This window comes from Macrobrachium nipponense, chromosome 15 (assembly GCF_015104395.2).
Source record: "Macrobrachium nipponense isolate FS-2020 chromosome 15, ASM1510439v2, whole genome shotgun sequence".
NCBI classification, from domain to species: Eukaryota; Metazoa; Arthropoda; class Malacostraca; order Decapoda; family Palaemonidae; genus Macrobrachium; species Macrobrachium nipponense.
In genome coordinates, this window is record NC_087208.1 from 22,652,449 (window position 1) to 22,677,162 (window position 24,714).

The following is a 24,714-nucleotide window of genomic DNA, read 5'->3' on the forward strand; positions in this document are numbered from 1 at the left end:
AAGGAAGGCTACAGTTCTCAGCAAGTCTTCAACTGTGATGAGACTGGCCTTTTTGAAAAAAAATGCCTCGTCGGACGTACATCACGGAGGAAGAGAAGAAGCTACCCGGGCATAAGCCTATGAAAGACAGGCTTACGCTCGCACTTTGTTCAAACGCCAGTGGGGATTGCAAGGTGAAGCCCCTACTGGTGTATCATTCCGAGACTCCTCGAGCCTTCAAGGCCCACAAAGTGCTTAAGGAGAAGCTTCCAGTGATGTGGAGGGCTAATGCGAAAGCCTGGGTAACGAGGCTTTTGTTCACGGAGTGGGTAAATCTGTGTTTCGGCCCGACAGTGAAGAAATTCTTGGAAGAGAAGCGCCTCCCTCTGAAATGTCTGCTGGTGTTGGACAATGCCCCTCCCACCCTCCTGGCCTCGAGGAAGATATCCTAGCGGAGTATTCCTTCATCAAGATTCTTTATCTTCCGCCTAACACCACCCCTCTCCTCCAGCTCATGGACCAGCAAGTGATATCGAACTTTAAGAAGCTGTATACGAAACATCTTTTCAAGAGATGTTTCGACATCACCAATACCACAAACCTCACCTTGCGTGAATTTTGCAAGGAGCATTTCGACATCGTCATATGCATCCGACTCATCAACCAAGCTTGGCAGGAGGTTTGGAGGCGAACCTTGAATTCCTCGTGGAGGAAACTCTGGCCTGATGCCGTATCCGCCCGAGACTTCAAGGGATTCAGAAACAGTTGACGATCCTGAAACTGTTTCGCAACCAGATCTTGACGAGATCGTTGCACTCGGCAAGTCCAAGGGGCTGGTCGTCGACGAGGACGACATCAACGACCTTCTTGAGGAGCACCAAGAGGAGCTTACGACGGATGACCTGAAGGAGTTGGAGGCCGTATAACATAACGTCGTTCAAGAGGATTTCTCTAGCAGCGGCGAGGAGGAGGAGGAGGACAACCCTATGACAACGGCAGAAATTAAGGATGTTCTAGCCGCTTTTCATAAAGTGCAATCGTTTGTAGAAAAAAGACACCCCGAAAAGGCTCACACAGGTCGTATGCTTGCGCAGTTCGATGACGTTTGCCTGAGTCGTTTAGTATTAGCAGGAGTAAGTAAAAAGGAAGAACTAAGTGATACTAAAAAACAGAAAGTTAAAAGTGGTGATGAAGTTGAAAAAAAAAGGAAAAAAAACTACGTAAAGTATATAAAAAGTAAAAAAAAAAAATTAAAAATCAAAAAAAGACAAAAAGATTTTTTAATTTTAGTTTTTTGTAAAGTTAAGTGTTACAGTTTTGTTAATGTGTTTCGTAAATTTTTTGTTTAGTTTCCCTTATATTTTTTTATGTGTTTCGTAAAGTTAAGTGTACGTACGTACGTACGTATTTGCTGTTTGTCCTCCTCCTCTGTCGTCACTTTCGGAAATAGCCTCACTTGAAAGGTAAGCTTCCACATTTTGCTATACATACGTACGTACGTACGTATGTACGTACAGTATTTCTTGTATACCATGTACACTAATACACTTTATTTACAGGTAATTAGCAGTACGTTATTAATTTAGGTATTGAATGGTCCAAATTGTTGTAGTATTTCATTGTTTATAGGTCAATTTAGCTTTATTATGAAATTTACCGGGGTGTTTTTGGAGGGCTTGGAACGGATTAGCCATTTTACATGTAAAATGTGGTCCAAGATACGAAAACCTCATGATACGAAAGGTTCCTCGGAACGGATTAATTTCGTATCTCGAGGTACCACTGTATATACAGTAAAACTTTAATTATTGTATCATAGAGTCTCTCTCTCTCTCTCTCTCTCTTCCTCTCTCTTCTCTCTCTCTCTCTCTCTCTCTATCTCTCTCTCTCTCTCTCTCTCTCTCTCTCTCTCTCTCTCTCTCTCTCTCTCTCTCTCTCTCTCTCTCTCTCTCAGTATGATAAATGTTATTATCTGAAACAAATGAATTATCAGTGTTTATTGTTTATCTGTTGATAGCATTTTGAATTAATGAGAAATAAATTAAATGGTTATTCACCATTATCCACTCCAAAGTAAGTGGGATTTTGGTTTTTATAAATGGAAATTTTCTGACCTTTGAATACCAAAATGTAACTTAATGTACTTTTACATCCTTCCCTCATATTTTCTGACCTTTGAATACCAAAATGTAACTTAATGTACTTTTACATCTTCCCTCATATTATATCCTAACCAGAGCTTGGCCATTAAATACCTAACATGACAATTGCTGCAGTGTCTTTCATATCAAATATTGAAGAAAAGGGGTCCTTTGAAAGTGTTATCTATAGATCATCTTTTGTTAAATGTGATATAATGACCTCCTTAATTGTTGGATGTACATATATGTTTTTAATAGAAAAAGCCCACAGTCATCTTGATGCACCCTAGATAGCTGAATTTTGGTGATTTATGAGTACAATCTAGAAACTCAGTCGTAATCCTGTATTTTAATCACCTCCATGATAGTCTAGAGGTTTGAGTCAGTGTCTGGTTATACATTTGTGTAGTAATAAAATGGATATTTATTCCCACTTTTATTTTCAATCTCTCTTTTCAGGTATTGACACCATAGCCTTCAAACAGCGCTTAATTTTATGGTTGAATGTGATGAAGTAATTATGAGAAAGAAATTCTAAACTGATGCTGTATAAGAGAATGTGAGTAAAACAAATTTATTTCTGATGAATGTCAGTTAGAGAGCAGTGATTCATATCTAGTAAATTACAGACATCATTTTTGGAAGAAGTTATGGTTGGTTAGATTTTATTATGAGGTATGTATTAGGTACTTTATACATGGGAGGATCTGTGAATTAAGGCAGATACATTGATTACTTTAATCAGTAATGTATGTTATCTGAATTTACTTAAGGTATGAAAGACCTGTAGAATGTCAAGGTAATTGTTAGAAGTTTATACAATCAACATTTCTGCAAGGTTGGAATTGATATGAATCATACTAATTTTGTGTCATTAAAATAGTTTTTTACTTGCTCAATAGGGGTTTGTGCTCAACTTCCCAGTTAATGTTCACTTACTTCATCTCTATGATAGATTATGGGGTGTTTGATGACATTGTTTATGTAATGCAGTTTCTGTTTTGGTTAGGCTTATTGCATTTGCTTCAGCATTTATGTTAATGCATTGTTTTGTTCAGTTGATGATGTGTTCTTTCCTCAGAAATTGTACTATTTTTCACTAATAGGTGATGTCAATACAAATTCACTTATAGATCTCACTGTCTGGGGTTTTTAATAATTGCTCTTCTTGATGCCAGTTTTTTTAGCAGTGGGAGTATTACTGAACTTCAGAGGATTTTAGTATACCTCTTTAATTATTTAGTTGTTGGCAGAAATTCTTTGACAAATCTAGATATACTTTGAAGGAAATATTTCTGAGCATATTTTAATTTTATTGTTTATATACACAGATACATGAATAATTATTACAATGTTTTTAATATTTGTTCAGTATTGTAAAAATGGGAGATGAAATTACTTTTTTTTTTATGTAGCCTAGCCAGCTTTTAAACCTAGTGGTAACGTGGATGCTATGTATTCAAGTTGTCTGAATTTTTAAATTGTAAATATGGATTTGCACTGAAAGCTTGAACCTTAAGGCTTCCTTCTGTTTATATATCAGTATCAACCTGAAGTTTTAAGCCATTTTACAGGTCACTTACAAATTATTGTGAATTGCATAGTACATCTCAGTAAACTCTGATCAAATGATATAGTATGTCTTTTCATATTTTTTGTAAAGTAGTTGGTTAGCATGCAATTATACCACCACGTGCAATAGGTTACGTAATACTATAGTAGGTTTTAGTTTGCAATTTTAATGGTTCTGGCAGGTATGGTAAATTATGACAAAATAAAATTAAAAATAAGCTTCTGTGTAATATGTCAATAGACAGTATTTTTAGTACAAGTTAGTTTTGTGCCTTCATTTTGGTTGAGATTATGTAACTGCATTTAACAAAATCTTGTTTACAGAACTGGTGCTCGCAGTAGGCAAGCATTTTTTTTATTGCTAAAAAAAGATATGTAGACCATGTAAACATTTTTTAATAACCTTACCTATAGGATCATGGATTTCAAAACAAATATGGAGCCGTTTTTCCAGCCCATGTCTCATTAAATAGTTCTAAGGGAGGCAGCAATATAGGGGAAGAGTAGTGAGTGGTAGCATGTTGTACAGGGTATAACATTACTCACTCTTATTATGATGAAGTACAAGCAATATACATTTGTAATAACGTCCTAAATGTAACTAATGTAGAATAGTGAATCCTTAATTATAGTGACTCTTAATGGATAAGTTAATTTACCATTTCTAACCATATGAGTTTGTTTAATACTTTAAGCAAGAAGTAGTCAAGTTCCTTGAGCTTCTAAGTCCGTAAGAGTAGATTACAAACTAAATTTTAGCTTAAGTCACCTTTGTATTTGTGTTTCAGTCATGAATCTTGATCACTTTTATTTATAGTTTCAGTTCTTGTGGAAAATGTACAAAGTGGTCATGTAGAATGGAATTTGTGCAAGTTTACAAAATTTGACATAAGTGTGCTTAAGGTACAAGTTTACTATACGTACTTGGTATGAACAGTGCTTGGGATATACACTTATATTGGTAATATTGACAGGGAAAGTCTCCTAAAATTCAGCCATATCTGCTGTCTATGTGAACTTGCAGAAAGGCAAGGTTTCTAAGAACATTTTTTTTTTACGGTGTAGGTGTATTTTAAAAGGTGTCAAGTAAAGTATTTGTCAGATAAATTGCTTTACTTGGATTTGTATTTAAATTGTGTAACTAATGCATTAACATTTATCATCTGAAACAAATGAGTGGGGGACTTATTTTAATATAACTGTTTTACATTCTGTGATTATTATTTGAGATACAAGTAAATATTAAGTTTTTAACCAATTATCCACCATAACTTCTTCCATTTATTTATTTTAGTATTAGATTGATATTAAAGTTGTAATACTTGCTAGGTATGAAATGATAAGGTACTGTAATTTAAGCTTCTTCACTTAATATTTATTGTTGTGGAATCTCCGTATATATTTATCCCATGTAAAGTTAATGAAGCGCTGAGATGTTTTTCACATGTGACGAAGTGATCTCAGGACCTTGAATTTCTTTCTTGAATTCAGAAATGGAGGCTATTGTGCTTTGAATAGCAAGACCATTTCACGATATGTGACTACAGTTCTTTAGCTGTGATGATGAAGGATATTTTACTCATGAGTGGATTAAAACTGAGTGTCTCTATGAAGTAATCATTATTCTTTGTGGGTTGGGTTTACCGTAGCGGTGATATTTACTCCTTTAATTGTTGCCGTAGTTTTGCAGCTTTAGTTGATATTGTCTTCTTTAGCAATATTCCAACATTCAACCAAAGAGTATTTTATGTCTTTTACTGTATTTGGTTGAGGATATTGTTCTTCAACTTATTTCTTGTTTCAGTTTTAAAATTCTTGCATGAGCTAAATTAAAGGTGTGGAAGATAGGTTATGTTATTTCTTTTAGTCTTGCTAAATACGGTGTTTTATAGTCAGTTAATCGAATCTCATTGACATATGAATATTACAATATACGTATATCTGCTTATTCTTGCATCTATTGTAGAAAATAGAAATTATTTTAGGTAAAGATTAAAAGAGTGGAGTTATTTAATTTGCAGTTTTTTTTATTATCAATACAGTAGACCCCTTTCTAACTGAATTCAGTTATGTGCATACACCAATTATTAGAATTTAAGAAATAATGGAATTTACCATGGACACTCACTCATATATGTAAATCAGCTATTTACTGAAGGTGTAAATGGGCTTTATGAGTTCCTTGCACTTTCTTTTGCAGAGTTTAGTGAACAAGAGTTCAAAGGTAGTGGTGATGGTAAAGGGTATGTGCAACCAAAAAGAACCTGTAAAGTCCTTGTTTAAGCAAGGAAGACAAACAAAAGAAAGCAGTGTGGACAGACAGATTTTAGATTTCCTATTTTAGGAACAAAGTTATGAAATACAATTCATTTTGGGTTCAAAGAGTGAAAATTGCCCATCTGTTCAATGTAGCAGTCATACATCCCCTGCAACAAATAAATGTTCCAAATTCACCCAAAGCAGCTGAACTGTCTGACAATACAGGGCATAATCTAGCAAATTGCAACACAACACACATGTACGCTGCTGTTTAATATGGGTTTTTGCTACCTAATGCATATGTGAGGAGCTTGGAACAAATTCCATATATGTAAGGCTGGGCCACATTACACGTCAGCAACCAATCTAATGTCTGTAAGTTTTGTGCTACTTACATCAGTAAAGTGGCCCAAGTTATCTGTATGTCCAGCATTGAATTTACTTAGATAGGGGAGTGGAAACCACAACCTTTTAGTTATATACTCAGCACTTACCATTCAGTTATTGCAGTGTGTTTTCAGGGTTGAAAATATTTGATTTTAAAGAAATTGTTGGTGTTTGTAGATAATGGTGTGTTATAAGTATCAAATTTTCTTTTGCTAAGTTATTGTAAATTTTTTTTTTTTTTAGGTACAGTTGACACTTAGTTGTTGGGGTAAACTACTTTATGCTAACCAGCCTAATATCAATTTCTTGAACTGTAACTCCGATACCTCCTAGATTATATGCATTCTGTTTAGGAAGATTGTGCTTCAGTTGCTATTTTGTTTTACAACTGCAAAAAATATATGGATTTTTCCCATTGCCTATTGCAGCCTCCAAACTGTAAATCTCGTGGACTTCCTCTCGCTATAAATCCACATAACATTTATATATTCCAATTTTACAGAGCTTGGAGACCTTTGTTATTGTAAGTAGTTTACTAAATAGTTCTGGTTAACTGATTGGTAATGCTGGGATATCATTGAAGGGCTTTGTATTCAAATGTTTCCCAGGTGAGATAATATTATATCTGGTTTTACTCAGAACTAGATACTGTACGTACTATTTGTTGTTTTCCTATGTAAACACAATTATTTTCATAGTGTTTACAATATATTATAAAGACCCCAACAGCTTTCTTATGAAGCATGTATAACTGATACACTGGTTGTACCTTTCAGCTTTGCAGCCACTCAGTAAATGAATGATAAAGTGAATATTGTTCAAACTCCACAATTTAAATCTTTACATGTTAGAGCATGCTTATAGGATATTAAAGTGTCTTTTTAATGCATGGCGTTCAGATATTGTACTATGAAATAGATAAGGCTTGTAGAATGATCTGAAGAGTTGGGATACTGGATGGATTGGTATGCAAATACTTGTGTGAATATTGTCAAGGGAAGGGTCTCCTAGTTTTATTTATGTAGAATACAGTATATTCCATTAAAACTTTGCTGCTCATGATTGACTACCATAACAACTTGATATTTGTACTTACTTTGACATTAAGCTTAATTATGGTACTTTGTCAAGTCAAGTGGGAATGTGGCCAGAGAACAGTGTGAGGAAGTACAATACTGTATTTACACTGCCCATATAAAATAAAAAGCATTTTAATATTGCAGATTAGAATTTTATATTAAAAATGGGAAGAACATGATTTTACACAATATTTCAAACAGTTTTGTGTTCATAAATTTAAAGAACTTCAACAGAAATCATAATAAAACACTGTTCATGGCTGGTGACTATTAATACTAAGTATATATTTTTTGCACATTAAAAACAGATAATTTGAGGAGTGGGTTTAGAATGGAAAATGGATGTAATTTCTGTAAGAGTGTAAATATGTGTTGTGAGACATTCAGTAATGCAGATGATGATTTAAACATTGCATTTCAAGTACCACTAAGTAATTGTAAAGGAGGCTAGTCTATTTCATACCAGGAGATCCTTCCCTTTGGGTAAAAAGTAACTTCAGTTATTGTGATACAAATGTAACTTGGAGAAAGTTACACAAACTCATAATGCATTATTTTCCAGATAAATAAAATTCTAAGCATTATACAAACTACTAATGCATTATTTGCCAGATGAAAGAATCCAGAGTATATATCAGGTGTCAGGGAAGAGTACCTCTGTCTTATAAAAGTTTTGATAACTTGTTGCAGTTGCAGTGTAGACAAAATAGAGCATCTAAACATTCATTTATTTGCAGGTATTCACACACTTAAACACTAACTGCCTTGGTGTGAGTAAATGCACCAAATGTTGGAGTTTATTGCTCTTAAGTTTGGCTACTGTGCATTTTGGGAAATTATATTTATATAACCAGCATTATGGCTGTAGTTTAATAAGATGTAGCTTAAGTAGTCATGTAGAGTTCTAAATGAATGTAAGAGGTTTTAAGTTAGCCTTTTATTTATTAATTAATGGTAATTACTTTTTGTGCATGTCAGTTTTGCTCTGAGAGTACATTAAAGCCTTTTAGAGTGGCAGAAATCAATTGTGCAATGAAATGTAACTAAATGTTCATCTTCTAGGATTTCTTCTTCAAAAGGAAAAGAATGATGGCGTTCATTTGAGTAGTTTCTTATTTAGCTACCTCTTAATGTGACATTATTACAGATTTACAATAATCTAGTCTAACTAATAACATTACTGAAAAAAATCTGTTAAAATATATTTTTTTCTTATCTTGTTGTGCTTATCATCATCAAATCTCTCATATTTCCAGTAGTGATAGCAATTAGAATTTGTTTGAAACTTTCTTTCAGGGTCAGTTGTTTGAAAATCTCAAGTTAGCTCTTAGCAATTAGCCAGCATAAATTTTTTATCATTAAATTCTTTGTAGTTTGCAACTTATATTTGGTTTTTATACTGTATTGCGATATTTTTAAATTGCCTTTTCCTTTATCGTTGGCATCAAACATCATTAGTTTTATGCTGATGTAAATGCCATAATTTTATGCTGTTCCTTGTAATTCAGTACTTTAGTTAATCATATTTTTTATAGCTTTATTGAAGTTTTGACTAGAGCATCATTACTATTCATGTATTTGTGAGGTTTGTCCTTTCCTTTTCTTCATGATCTTCTGGATCTTCCAATTAGTGTGTTTCCTGTTTCTTCCACACATTCTACTATGTTAACCAGTTACACCTCACCGCTTTAACAAACAGTCTTGATTTTGAAATAGTAATGTATTTTTCTAGGCACAGAATACCTCCCCTGATAATCTCTCTCTTGTAGTATAATATTCCGAGTTTAGTCCAACCATCAGTCTTTGCATATTTTATCAACTTTTTTGGAATCTCTTCCATTTTCATTGACCTGGTGCTTGATGGATATTAATTCAATTCAATTAATCAATTTTTTTTATGTGTCTTCAGTGGTGTATGGAAGCATAGGTCTTACCTACATATACATCAGAGCTTTTTATATTTACTGAAACATTTTTATATTCCCATAAACAGCTTCTTGTGTTTATTTTTGTTTTTCCCCTTATCACTATCATTATATTATATGTGAATACTCAGCCTTTCCCTTTAAAATACAGCCAAAAAGTATATAACCAAGGACACAGAGATTTTGTACTCTTTCAAGGTTCTTCCTGTATCATAACAATCCATGATATGTGTGCCGTTAGCTTTTAAACATTCTGGTTACCAAATGCCTTTTATTCCATGTACAGTAATAACCCAAACTTACGCGAGGGGGAAGTTTCCCGTAAGTTTCGCATGATGTCTAAAAATGCCAATAAATGCTTGCTTCTAGAGTTTGAACACTAATATGGCCATAATCATGCTCCCTAAGTATTATGCTAACTTTTAAATGAAATTAAAGTTACTATAATTTCAATTATAAAAGAAGTTTTCTTTGGGTCACTAGGTAAACTTCATAAGTCAGTCATAATGAAGGTACAATTCAATAAAATAAAGAAAATATGTCAATTTAAAATTATGTACTAGTGAGAGAGAGAGAGAGAGAGAGAGAGAGAGAGAGAGAGAGAGAGAGAGAGAGAGAGAGAGAGAGAGAGAGAGAGAGATGTACATAATGTGAGGTAAAACTTTGGAGGGGTATCCTCTTTAAAAAGTGCAAATGGATCACATTCTGAAAGTACATTAACTGTTAGTGCTGTAATTACGTAACATAGTACTTACAGATTGTACCAGCACTTTTCTCTGAAGTTAAGATTGTAATTTTCATAGAATGACAACTCTGTTATATGTCTGATATGTTTTACTAGTTGATCATGGCATTCTTATATAGTGACAAACACTGAATTACTTACTGCCTGTGTATATATTTTCAAAAATATAAATAGCATACACAAAATTTCCATACAGATTTTATGCTTAAAAGCAGGAAAACTTAGACTAATTGTAGTATACTAGTACATACTTCAGAAATTAAAGTTTCTGAAGGGATATCATCTTTGAAAAGTGCAGTAACTGTGAATGGGTATCGCATCTTGTAAAAGTACTTATATGCACTAACTGGTAGGTGCTGTAATTATCTTTGTATCATTTATATATTTACAAAAATAAAAATAATACATTTTTAATAAAGATTTTATACAGAAAAGCTTTAAAACTTAAAAATTTACATAATAAATTGAACACAAACACTTTTGCAGTGTTTCTAGTGGATTCGCAAATGTTTGCGCTATTGTGAAGAACTCGTGTATGATAATTAGTTAGGTTCCAATGAAAAGTTCATGCTATTGTGAATTCATGCAAATCGAATCGCGTTAGTTCGGGGTATTACTGTACATTGCACAGTCTTAAGTATCTGTGACATCCTATGTTACATTTGGCACATGGTATTAAGGTCACCCTACTAAAGTAAGCAAAAGTACTTATAGCTGATCTATCATGCTGACAAAATGTATCTTTTTATACTAGCCTCCCCGAAGTAACTTGAGAGTTCTGATAATTTACATAAGTAATTTACTCTTAAGCTGGCTTTTTGTGACTATGGCATTTCTTTACTTGAGGCACTTTTCCTGAGAATGAACCTCTTCCATTTCATATTCCTCTGATGCTGTTGAAGCACAGACCACTTAGTGCCCAATTCAAATTACAAAATCTGTATGTGAAACTCTTAATTTCATAGGTAATCCAGCATGCCCAGTACATATATGATACAACATACTGATTACCCTGCTTATTTTTTTTTTACTGGTGTCATGACTAAGTTATTAGAGCTTTACTCCTGAATAGATAAACCCATAGTTACAAAGGTAGACTAACTCAAACAAGTAAAAAATGCACTAAAGTTTCTTCGGCGTGGTCGAGTTTTCTGTACAGCGTGTAATCAAGGCCACTGAAAATAGGTCTATCTTTCGGTGGTCTCAGTATAGTTGTATGAACCGCAGCCCATGAAACTTTAACCACAGCCCAGTGGTGGCCTGTCCTATGTTGCCAGATGCATGACTATGGCTAACTTTAATCTTAAATAAAATAAAATAAAAAATGAGGCTAGATTGCAGCAATTTGTTTTTTGACAGTTGGAGGGTGGATGATCAACATACCAATTTCCAACCAACTATCCTTAGTAGTTTTTAAGATCGGAGGGCAGACAGGAAAAGTGTAGACTGACGGACAAAGCCATCTTAGTAGTTTTCTTTTACAGGAAACTTACGAATATTAAGTTGTGACTTACAGATACATGGCACATTCATTCTTATGACCCAGCTTGTAGCAGAAATAGTATTCTATCACTTGAGGTTCATTCTTCAGAGAGGGGCCTACCATCACTTGAGGCTCATTCATAAGAGAGGGGCCTAATATGTTCCGAAAGGTGCAGCTCAGCCTTGTATGAAGATGTTTGATTGGTTTTGTTTTCAAGAACAATTTTTACTATAATATTTTACAAAACAGTACTGTGACTTATGTTACTGTAGAAACTCTCCCTTTTGGAGAATCAGTCTGCGTTTCCTATAGTTCTCTGAACTGTTGAGTTTTATTTTGTCAGTGACATATTTGATTCTTTCTCTGAACTCAGTTACTGCTTTGATTTATTAGACCTTGGTAGTGTATTCTAATCTTCTAATATAGTGAGATATGCATTTACGTACATATTTTATTTATTTTATTGATGTATGATACTCTCTTCAATAAATTGTAGGCATTCTGGCCCAACTATTGGGTGAAGTCAAACAATGATAGAGGCATTTTGCTTCAGAAGATGAACATTTTTTTTTACATTTCAATTAATGTTGTCAGCTGCAGTTTATTATGAAACTATTTTAATTTATTTTGCAACAAAAGTAACTGAGGATTACTTTCATGCTCTCACCGTAATAATTATAGGTTGTGGTGCATGTTTCATCACTGTAGGGGGTAATGGTTCTTTGTCATGAGCAAAGACTTTATTAGGCTGATAACATAATTTGTGGTGTTTGTTAAACTTTTTATTAATGGCGATGTTTAGCTGATGTCACTGGTGTGCAAAATATGAGTGTTTATTGATTAATACATAATATTGTTTGATTTCTGTTGATGTGTTATGAGATCGGCTGGAATTATTTTTATTGGAGAGAAATTTTGTGGTAGTACTGTCAGTCAGGTTTTCAGTTAAGATTAAAGTAATCTAGTGATTTCATAGTCATACTTTTGTAAGTATTGAGAAACTATAGATTTTTATATGTAACATTTTAGGCATATATTGTTAAAAGTGACTTTGCTGATCATTAGTAAAAATATATTGTTGGAAAGAAATTTCTTATTGAAAGCCCTCTATTGTATTTCATAAATGAATATATTGTAATTTGTTCTTCGTCTTACATGTAGGCATAGTGTGATAGTCTTAATCTCATATCTTGAAACATTACTTATAGAAGTCGTCCATAAATAAGTAAAAAGTAAGTAAGAAGGCACTTGAAAGTGTCGACATGTGCCAGAAAGTTGGAACTTAATTTGTGTGGGTTTGGTAAAGTTAAAAAAATGATAAACAAAGGGCCCTTTGTAATCTTTGGGAATTAAAACCATGCAAAAGGAATTTCCTACCCAGATGTTAGCAACCGTACGCATTGCATATACGTACTACACTTTTACCATTGTCCTTAGATTGATTACCCAATGAAAAGTAATCTTATGCTATATTTTTGTTGGAAAATGTGCATTGAGATTAAGAGGAAAATACATTTTGTGAGCATTCCTTTTATGTGTGTGTTGCTGAAATTAAGGGGAAGTTCTTGAAATTTTCAGCATAAGTAAAATGTATTATGAAGAGCCTATATTTTTGACAAATAAAATGTATCATGTGATATGCTTGAAGATCACAGTAATATTAGTTAATGCTCAGTTCTTCGTTATTATTGTAAAAAAAGATTATCATGGTAACTATAAAGTATTTTCTGTATACTATTGGGCCGTGCTGTCATTATTGGTTGAAGGTGGGAGATATATTGGAAGTTGATGTTTCTCTTAGTTTCTGGAATTACGTTATCTAAAATTTAAGTGCAATGAGGTATATAACTGTAATACAGTGTTCCACCTGTATTCGCGGGGGATGGGTATCAGACCCCTCTGCGAATAGCTGAAACCCCTATACAAATGCATAAAACTGCCTATTTTCTTAGTTAAAACTCAAGAAAAACCCACTAAAAATGTTTATACCTGTTTTTTTTTTTATTAGTTTTATCATAACAAGTGCATTTTATGATGAAATTGATAGAAAAAAATAACCAGGAATTTGTGGATATTTTTAATGGAAAAATACAGCAAATAGGCAAATTTTCTGCGAATAAAGGGGCTATATATTCCAGAGAGAAATCCACGAATATGAGAGTCCGCGAATCCGGAGCCCGCGAATACGGGGTATTCACTGTAAAGGCAATGATAAAGTTCTAAATGTGTGTAATATTTCTTACAATTTGTTTTGTTAATTTTTAGTAACTGCTTCAGATAATGTATGATTTTGGGAGAAGTCATTTTGCTATGTAGATCAAACAGTTTGGAAATTTTCCATTCTTGGCATTGAGTGGTATATATATATATGTAATCCATCAATGAAATTACATATGGTGTAAAATTACTCATTAGAAAATGCTATTACACTGAGATTTTGTTCTTTATGTTGAAGGAGATATGTGAGCTTTAGGGTGGCTGTGCAGTTTATTAATTTTTTTTTATCACAAATTTACATTGTGATCAATAAGCTTTTTAGATATCTGAAAGGCTGTTATACCTGAAAAGCTGTTTAATACTAAAATCATACAATGAAAGAGAACCAGAAACTCAGCTCAAGCTCTGTCATTAATGTATCTGATAGATTTTAATTTGTGTGTTTGAAGTGCTGCGAACAGTAATAGGTAATTTATTTGCCATGCTTCACAAGGTTAACTGGTAATGCTAGGACCTTAATAGTTGAAAAAAATGAGATTTGTTTGCTCTTGTTCAATATACAGTACAGTGAGTTAGGCATGAAGGAATATGCACAGTCTTTCTCATAACAACCTATTTTTGTAACCAACCTTTTTTTAGCACATGGATACTATGGTAATAAAATAGTCAACTACAGTTATGTTTTCTTACCTTCCTTGCATTTTCATTTTCTTTTGAAGAGTACAGTGCAGTATTTATTGGAAAATATGTGTTTGGTTTGTTACTATAAGTTTAACACTACTGTACTGGGTAAATGTTCAACTATGCACCTAGTAATACAAAAATAGAAAGGACAACTGATAACCTTGTTTAAAGGTTTGAACCACCCATGAGCTCACTTATCTCCAAACTATGCCTCCACAATTCCAGGGCAGTCACTTGAAGTCAGAGGATGGGAGCATATTAGGCAGATTACTCAAAATGTATGCCCTCCTCTTCTGAAAGCAGTTAGCAAGAGAAAGAAAGGATCATGATATTCAAAACAGAAGCTCAGTTAGAGAAGCCACCGGCCTCCTAGATTTTGTTAAATCCTCTGGACCATTTGCAGCATTCTCAAAAAGTCTAGTAGTCGCATCCAGCACCCATTCTTTCCAGTTGGAGGTTTTACTTGTGAGCAACAGAGCCAAGGAACAGGTCTTTGAACTGGGACACAGTGTTCTAGAGACTGGACATAATCAGTGGCTGCTGATGACACAGCAGGTATACTTAAGGACTCCTAAACCTGCATCCTACCTCACAGGGACAATAAGGTCAAGTTTTGCCAGGGAAAAAAAATCATGCTATCTGCTTGAACTTGGACTACCACACACTTAGGCACAACTATTAGAGTTGCCTTGAGCATTGCCTGCAAGAAAATTTATGATTTGTTCTATGGGGGTCAAAAGCACTATATGTAATCATAGCTGAGCAAAAATCCTTACCAAAGGCTTCCACACCAAGGTACCTGATGAGTTTCTGTAGAATAATTTTCTTGTTTAAAATATGAATCAACTAGACATGGCATCTGGCAAAAGGAAAATCTGTAGTGTTTTCAAATGGTTATTTGCCCTAGCTTTAAAGCCTGACATATATCTTATTCTTCAAGTCCAACATGATACTATCAAGATACTATCAATAGCAGCAGCTATCAGAAGTTCAAATACCAAGGATGGGTCTTTTGGCTTGAGGTTAGCATTAGGTTCAGCCAATAAAACAGAGATTCCCCAACCTGATTGAGGGCTTTCTTCAAAGAAACTTCATCCTTTTTTGGGCCAAAATACCATTACCTACTTCAGGACTTTACAGGAACTAGGTTTCATTTATGTATCAATAAGGAATCTACTAGACAAGAAATGTAGCCTTGTCTTAAAAGACTTGAAAGCTTAAATAAAGGTGAATTCAAAAGAAGATGCTCTATAATTGTCTTTATGCCACCATGTTCTCTGCTGAATCTGAAGGCGAAGCCTTTTCTCCAATCTGACTGGACACTGCTAAAATTACTGACGGAATATTAGTACACATCATGGCACTCAAGATATCTGTCAGCTCCTCAATGTTGAAGGTAATATCAGTGTTGTAGCTGTGGGACGCTGCCAATGAAAGTAAATGAGGACACATGTAAACACAAATAAATTTGTGTATGGCTCAGTGCTGGGACTGGGGAGGCCACTCAGTTCCATTTGTACAATGTTTAATACTTACAAAGAAATTACCATTAAAGTTATTAATAACTCGCACATACAAGTGCCTAGAAACTTTGCATATTCACACATTTGCACATTTAAAAAGAATAATTAAATTTCCATTATTTAAATGTTTGAAATGGCAATTTCTTCATCATTATGACCTTAAGTACAAGCCATACTTTCTTCTGTAGCTCATAAATTGGGAGAAGTGCATCTGAATGTGCTCAACTGACATTAACCTTTAGCAATAAGCACACTAGTGCACCATTGCCATATAAAATGTACTGATAAGGTAGGTAGGCTGTTATGAACTTGCAGCCAATAGGCTAATATCCCTAACACCTGAATTTTTACATTCTTGCCAATTCAAAAATGTATGATCTAAGTTTTTTTTCTATCACTTTAAAAATTTTAAGCATAATAATAACTTCTGCTGGCTACATTCTCTCTCTCTGGTACCTTATTATGAGCAGTTTTGTGCCAACAAGAAATGAGGCTAGCACTGCGAGAACTTACATTCACCACATTTTAAAAAATTGAGAAAAACGCGTTCTAAGTTTTCAAAATTGGTAATGCCATAGCTAGTTTATTATTTGTTTCCCAGAAAAAAATCTTATATTAGAATTTTCCAAATTTCATGTACTTTACCGCTAGACTAGTAAAAAAATTAGACTTCACAACTTATGCTACTAGAAGCTATTAAGTAGTAGTAACTGAATTTGCCAAGGCATTTTTTGGCATTTGAAACACTTTAAACACGTTTCTTCACCGCTTAAATAGTCAACAAGTTAATTTCCAATTGTAAATTTGTTACTTGGTCATAGTGCATTCCTTTCAGTAGCCCAGATACAATTTTCAGACTTCATTTACTACTAGAAGTGTCTAAGAGGCACCTACAAGTAGCAAGCTTATAACGAAAAAAAAAAAAAACACGAAAACTGCGTAAAAAACGGGACGTAAATAAGAGTGAAGGAGAGTTCTGTTTACAAAGCAAATCTCTGCTCAGCTGTGGCAGGGTAACTCGCACACTATTGGCTGGTGAAAGTAAGTTCTCGCTAGCCAGGAGAACTCTGAAAAGCAAGAACTTACATTCGTATAAAAAAAATACTCGTGTATAAAGGCCATATGGTTGACTTTACAGTGCCCGAACTTAGATTCGCCCCATTCCCCCCAATAGTTTAGGTGGCGAATGAACGTTTGAGACCAAAAAACGCATTTTGACCAGGTGCGGCAAATGCAAGTTCTCGCAGTGCTAGCCTCAAATATGAAAGGGCCACTGTGAAGTTTTTGGACTAAAACTAATCGGCTTAATCCCTAGTTGAGTAGCTGTTTTCAATTGAGGCCTTTCCAGGTTTTTCTATCTTGTGTTTGCCTTTTGTTGATTCCTTTGTCTCACATCTCGAATTCACCCTCCCTCTTCTTTTAGGTCTCCATTTTTGTGATCACTCCTAAAACATGTTGCTCATCATTTTACCTCCTCATCAGGGTGCCCACTAAAGGAGGGTGGAAACTCGTGTATCAATTTAATTTGCTCTTAGGGTCAGTGTGTATGACAAAGCATTTGCTTGACCCTTCTAGAATGAGTCACAAAGCTCTTAAGTAATGCTGTTAACTGCAATAAATATAACAAATTTTGAATAAAACTATTTTCTCTGGGTATACAAATTAGAGCCTTTCATATAGGAGTATCTTTTAGCATCAGCTAGACTTGGTCAAGAACTTGGTAACAATGTAGTTCACCTGTGTGGGTATGGTGGGGCAGGAGAGATGGGAATAGCATGTAAAAGGCTCTGGTTTTTATACCCAGGAAAAATGCAAACTGTTATTTGTTCCCATGGGAATACAAACCATTGCCTGACCACCTTAGGTCAGACCTTATTAACTAATTGGAGATGAAAGCTGCCAAGGCATAGCAGGGGTTGGTGGTTCTCAGAGGGGAAGAGCATAACTAACAGGTTTCAGGTCATAGTAGGGGTTGTTGGGTCTCGTAGAGGAAGAGCCAAACTGGCAGGTTTCAGAAGGGCATAGCAGGGATTGATGGGTCTTAAAGGAGAACAGCATAACTGGCAGGTTTAAGAAGGACATAGCAGGGGTTGGTGGGTCTCAGACAGGAACGGAAGAACTATCAGGTTTCAGAAGGGCATACAAACGGTTAGTTGGTCTTATAGTGGAAGAGCAGAACTTGTGGGTTTCAGCTGGGCATAGGAAGGGTTGGTGGGTGTCAGAGGGGAACACCAGACCTGGCAAGTTTCATAAGGGAATATCTGGGGTTAGTGGGTCTCAGAGGGGAACATGAGAACTGGCAGGTTTCAGAAAGGAATAGCTGGAATTGGTGGGTTTTAGAGGGGGAACAGCAAAAGGGGCAGGTTTCAGAAGGGCAAAGGAAAGGTTGGTGTATCTTGAGGGGAACAGTAGAATGGGTGGGTTTCACAATGGCATATCAGGGATTGAGAGGTCTTGCAGGGGAACAGCAGAACTGGTAGGTTTCATAAGAATGCAGCAGTGGTTGGTGGTCTCTCAGAGGAACAGCAGAAATGGCAGGGTTCAGAAGGGCATAGGTGAGCTGTTGGGTCTCAGTGGGCAATATCAGAACTAGCGGGTTTACAATGGCATAGCAGGCTTTGGTGGGTCTTAGTGAGGAACTGGAGAACTGACAGGTTTCAGAAGGGCAAAGCAGGGTTTTGATGGGTCTCAGAAGGGAACAGGAGAACTTTTGGGTTTCTGAAGGGCGATGTCGCTAAAAAATTAGTGCACAGTTTTTTCCTATAAAGAACTCCACCTTGAGGCCTTAACTTTCCCTCCAATTTTCCCCCAGTGGCGGCATAAATGCGATAGTTCTAAATTTCGCAAATGTTTTTGAATTGATTTGTTATTTCACTTAATTTTTCTGCATCACAAATAGTTATTTGATGTTGTTGTGCTTTTTAATTTGGTAGTTTGTCGAGTTAGTTGCATGGTGGAAATGTTGAAATCGAACTACAGAAAATACTAGTTGGCAGTGCTATAAAAGCGCGAACGAGTTCGATCGCCCTCTACCTACGGGCCGAACAAGGGAAAGGCCCTTGCCAACAAGAAGTCTTGGCTCAATACAACAACAACAACAGCAGTCGCCCTGCCCTCTCTCTACTAAAGATAGGACCTTAGAGTAGGTTGGGTCTGAGGGCCGTCCACCAGAAATATTCAATACTTAGCTAGGGCATTTGTTTAACATGTTATTTAATTATCAGTGATCTCTGTGCCTAGGAGATTTGCGTGTTATTGTCAATGATGAACTAGATTTCAAGTGATAAATTTCGTGTTACCTGTGCGACCACGAGGTCACCCTTTTCTTTCAGTTCTGATACCATAGTGGCTGGAGCTGCTTGAATTGTGTAAATATTTAGGTATATGTGTAGTTATGAGGGTAGGTATATTTTTCTAATAAAATGTTGTAAATTAACTTCATAGTTTTTCGTCCTTGTGTACGGACTGGGGACTTTTCTTGTTGGTAAATCTATTGCCTCCTAACATCGGGCCAGAACCCGTCCCTAAACAGTCGCCAAAGGCGAAGCCGAGTTGGTGGGTCTCAAGAGGGGAACAGCTTAACAGGCGGGTTCAGAGGGGCGTAGCAGGTTTTGGGGGGTCTCAATGAGGAACGGCAGAACTGGTAGGTTTTGCAAGGGCATAGCAGGGGTTGGTGGGTATCAGAGAGGAAAAGCAGAATTAGGGGTTTTCAGAAAGCATAGCAGGATTTGTTGGATCTCAGAGGGAAACAGCGGAACTTATGGGTTTCAGAAGGGGATTATTATTCAGATGGACCCTATTCATATGGAACAAGCCCACAGGAGCCTTTGACTTGAAGTTCAAGCCAAAGGCCAAGCACTTGGACATAGATGTCATTCAGCCCTGTAGAGGAAACTGAGTGTGGGTAGGTCTGAAAGGTGTAACAGGAGGAAAACCGCAGTTGCACTATGACGTAATTATGAGAGGGTGGAAAATCAGATGAAAGAAAGACTATGAATGGAGGTACAGTAAAGAAATGACAGGGGTTGCAGTTAGGGGCTAAAGGGACCCTGCAAAGAACCTTTAGTAATGCGCACAGTGCTGACGGCACTAACCCCATACAGGGTTTACTGCATATTGGTGCTGCTGTTCAGCAAATCTGGTCGCTCTTGGCAGGAAAAGAGGATCAAATCAATTGCTTATGTGAAAAATCTCTGTTGAAATAAAACTTATGAAAAATTGACAAACGAGAGACCATTGATCGATGGTCCAAGTCATAACTGCTAATGTTAGGACACAGAAACCTGCCACCACAAACCACTCTATCTAAATGAGATAAATTTCTGGTAGAAGCAGACATCCACACATGAGAACAGTATTCTAGTAAAGGAAGGGAAAATGACCTGAAACAGGTTGGATAGATTTTATCACTGTTATTAGTATATAAATACACGAGGCCTTATGTAAGATACCTAAATCTGGTGCGGCATTTGCAGACACTTTCATTAGTTATTTTTTTTCTTTTCTTTTCTTTTTTAAGCAAGAGGAGAGTCAAAAGTTACGACACGTATAGTTAAACTTTTGACTCATTCTGCAGAGTCTTATCCATTTGAAGGGGAAGAGGGCCTGAAAAATTAGCATGAGATCTACTAATCAAACACGTTTTCATTTTACTGGAGTTCAGCCTCATACCCCACCGGTTACACCATTCACTAATCCACTCCATTTCATGATTACCCCGTAAGGGGTTAGTACGTACTGTAGTCATTACTAAAGGTACATTGCAGTGTACCTTCGGCCCCTAGTTGCCACCCCTTTCATTCCGTTTACTGTACCTCTTTTCATATTATCTTCTGTCTTGCTATCCACCCTCTGCTAGCAATGATTTCAAAGTGCAACTGCGAGGTTTTCCTCCTGTTACACTTATAAAACCTACCTACTCTCTATTTCCTTTCTAGCGCCGAATGGCCTTATAGGTCCCAGTGCTTGACCTCTGGCCTAAACTTTTTTCCATTCCATTCTACCCATGTCACGTTGAGACATGTGTTGCTTCATGGGCATACTAAAAAATCTTGTTTTCCAGGCCTTTTGTATACTCTAAAAATAGCAGTGGACCAAAAACACCACCCTGTGGAATTCTAGACACAATCCTAAAGCATATCCACTCACTCCAAGATTCTGAAGTTTATAAGTGAGCACTAAAATCCTATTGAATTACTTTACACGCAAAACCCTTATCAGCAGTGGCGGCTCGTCAGTAGGTACTTTGGAACTGCAGCAAACCACCCATAGATTTCATATATATATATATATATATATATATATATATATATATATATATATATGCACAAAATTATGAATATATACGTGAATATGAGAAATTAAGTATAGATTATGCAGTCAATACCAAGGAATTTGAAAAAAATGTAATAAACAGCACCCCTATGAATGATAGATACGAGCCGCCAATGCTTATCAAGGTTCTGTTGCAAACAGCATATCAATCTAAGAGAGCATCGCAGGTTAACTGCTTGCTATATGCATAATGACTACCAGCTAACAATCCTTTGGACTCCACATCCTTATATAGTGACTTAAAAGTAATTTTTTCAGCAACTTTGGCGAGCACATGGAGACTAGCAATAGCCTGCGGATATGTCATTCTTTGTAACAGGCAAAGACAAAATCTACTGAACTTGGGAGACAACACGTTAGAAACCTTTTTCAAAATAAAAAGGAAGATACCATCAGGATCTTTTCAACCCCAGATATCAAGATTTTTATCAAGTATTTTAGTAACATCCTAGAGCGAATGCTTGATGAAATTATGTGTTATTCGATTTTTAATTTTTTTTTCTACAAGAATGTTCATGTTTTTTCGGGTTTAATTATTCTTTCTCGTTCTAAATATAGTTTGCAGCCATATTTTGGATGGTGGTTCTCGTTCTAAAGACGTCTACTACAACACTCGTGACGTCAGAGGAGAACGCATACCACAGGCGGCAGGCCACAGTTACCGCTCCAGTTAGCTACACAAAATGTCCATATTCTGTTTCACACTTCATTGACTGTTCGCTGGAATTTATTCAGTGACTGTTAAATAATCCCATTGAGATTGTGAACTATCTTCACTGTCGAAAACCACCATTGTTGGATGTATGCAGGCTTTGGAAACACCAGACTTCCAGAAGGTAGGTATTAAGTGAATATAAATATGAAAGTCAGGGATTTAGGTACTAGGCTGTGGTTTTGGTTACTAGGCTCATAAATAGGTATAACCAAAGCTAGCCATTTTGAATGATTTTAAGTGTTGAAAAATAAGAATAATTAGGCACTTAAGTAGCTAGTAATTAACCTATTTGTAATATATGAAATAGGCATGGTGTTTTCTGGTTAGGTCTTTAGCCTAGTAGTAGTAGCTATGTGTTGTTAAAAAATTCGTGATGTCTTTCCACAGAAAATGTGATACCTGGGATTTCTAAGCAATTACACAGAGTGGGACTGCGATTGGAAATCATTTCTTTAGAGTCATGGCAAGCTTTTTCTGTTATTGGGATCAGGAAGAAAGGGGACATGTAACTGAGGGATGTAGCAAATCAAGAAGATGGGCGTTAGGGCTAAGAAGTACGCAAAAGCCTTGCGCTTGTGTGCCAAAAGGGTAGAATGCGTTCTTGTAGTATTTCGCTAGTGTCCATTACACTAGGCTTAGGTCTTGTATTTTATTTCTGGGTACTAGCCTATGGGAAAAGTCGGTACCCATTTTGCATGTCAACTGGTAGGGTAAATTAGCGAACAGGCTGATTCGGACCATGTACTGGCTTATTCGGACCTTCATATGATTGGCCGATTTTTCTATGCAGTTTTACCTCCTGAACAAGAATTTTAAGTAATATTTATTCGGACGACTGTAATTAACCCCCAGGGGCTCGTACTAAACACGGCGAAATACATTTGACGCCCCAATTCCTGGTGGCTTTCGTATTCGCGGGGACGAACGATACGGAATGCTTATATAGAAATAGCCATTGTTATAATATAAAATTTTTAGTATGGGTCCGAATCAGCCAAGATTAAGGTCCGAATCAGCCAAGGTCCGAATAAGCCTGCATCCAGTAAAATATCGCCCGTGACACAAGTCGATCACTGATTTTCACCTTTTCACTCGAAAAAAACACCCCTCCCAAAATAACGGTAAATTCATAATAAGCAACACAAATATAATAGGAATCTGTAATTTGCAAAGAAATAACCGATGCTGAGTTATTACCCAGATCTACCTTACCTTGGAGTCATAGGAAGCGTTTTCTATTATTGGGGTCAGGAAGAAAGAGGACGACCTGTAACTGGGGGATGTAGCCCGTCAATAAGACTGGTCCCCATGGTTATGTTAGATGTCGGGTATGGGCAATATGGTGAATAACCAAACTGCGAAATAGGGGCCACCTCTCTCGGAACACGGCCACTTAACGAAAAGGCGCTTGAATTAGGTATGCCATGATTTCGTAATTTAGGAGAAAACACTTACTTCAAGAGGAACGTTGGTCTAGGTGTGCTGCCAAGGATGGGCAGCAACTCTTGACTGATGCTCATGGCAGCGAATTCAAGTACATTTTCGGAAAGGTGGCCGCAATGTCGCCACTTAGCCATTTACCCTTAGTACGCAAAAGTCCCATGCATGTGTAGGCTAAGGCCAAAAGGTTAGAATGCGTTCTTGTATTTCACTTAAAGTAATTTGGCCTATGGCCCCTAAATCAGGCTAGAAGGGGATCTATGCCCAGCCATGCAGGATCCATTATGCTAGGCCTAGTTTAGGTCTTGTATTTAATTTCTGGATACTAGCCTGTAGGAAAAGTCGATTTATCTATCATACTTTGTTCATGTTTTAACTGTCATCCCTTAGTGGCTGGTACTAAACATGGTGCTCATTTTGCCCATAAACTGGTAGGGTAAAATATCGTCCATGACATAAGTCGATCATGAATTTTCACCTTTTCGCTCGATATTGGTAACAAATAAATAAATAAACCTTTAAGAAGTTTAGAGGTCTTGGTGTGCCGAGTAGAGGGGCCACATGTCTCACTGATGTTGATGGCAGTGCATTCAAATGCATTTTCTGGAAGTGTTCAGAGTGCTGTGGTATTATGAAACGGGTCGCAGCCCAATAATTTACGATAGTTACCAAGCCAATGGGGCATGATAGTAGTCGTTGCTTTATACATATTTTGTTTTCTGTCTGCCACACAAAAAATCTTGGCTCCCCACATGGATCGTTGTTATTGTTAGATTTAAACTATATTTTGCATAGACTAGAATGTACACAATCATAAGTTTTACTTGCTGGCTCTTGTGCTTGTGTAAGTATGTAGAATGAAAGGGTTAGACTGTAGACTTGTCTACTAACTTAGCATGATTCTCTCCAGTTGCTAACTTAATAATTACCGCATTTTGTGAATGTGTGTCTTTTGTTTATGTATATGATGTTTAGCATCATTTGTTTGTTTATAAGTTGATCCCAAAAGGGCTGGTACTAAACATGCAGCCCATTTGCACATAAACTAGTAGTTAATGAACTTGAATTGTGAGATAATAGTCTGCAGTTTTACCAACTTTACTGGAAACAATTAGGACCTGCAGCCTCAACCTAATGTCAGTTGATGGTATGAGTTCGCTGGTAATTGTAAACATGTTTGTAGTTAGTAACAATCCCTCCCCCTCAAAAAATAGAAAAAAAATCACTTGCC

The 24,714-nt window shown here is 36.1% G+C and overlaps 1 protein-coding gene across 3 annotated transcripts in view; it reads left to right on the plus strand.

Moving 5' to 3' along the window:
• Positions 1–14,462, plus strand: part of LOC135227028 (RNA-binding protein Ro60-like) — a 196,130-nt gene extending 181,668 nt beyond the window's left edge. For 2 of the 3 annotated variants that reach the window (XM_064266813.1, XM_064266814.1), the window contains exon 14: positions 2,580–14,462. The gene's annotated coding sequence lies outside the window, so the exon portion shown is untranslated. The remainder of the gene's footprint in view (positions 1–2,579) is intronic. The other variant, XR_010317333.1, reaches the window with a different exon arrangement.
• The last annotated feature ends 10,252 nt before the right edge of the window (positions 14,463–24,714 follow it).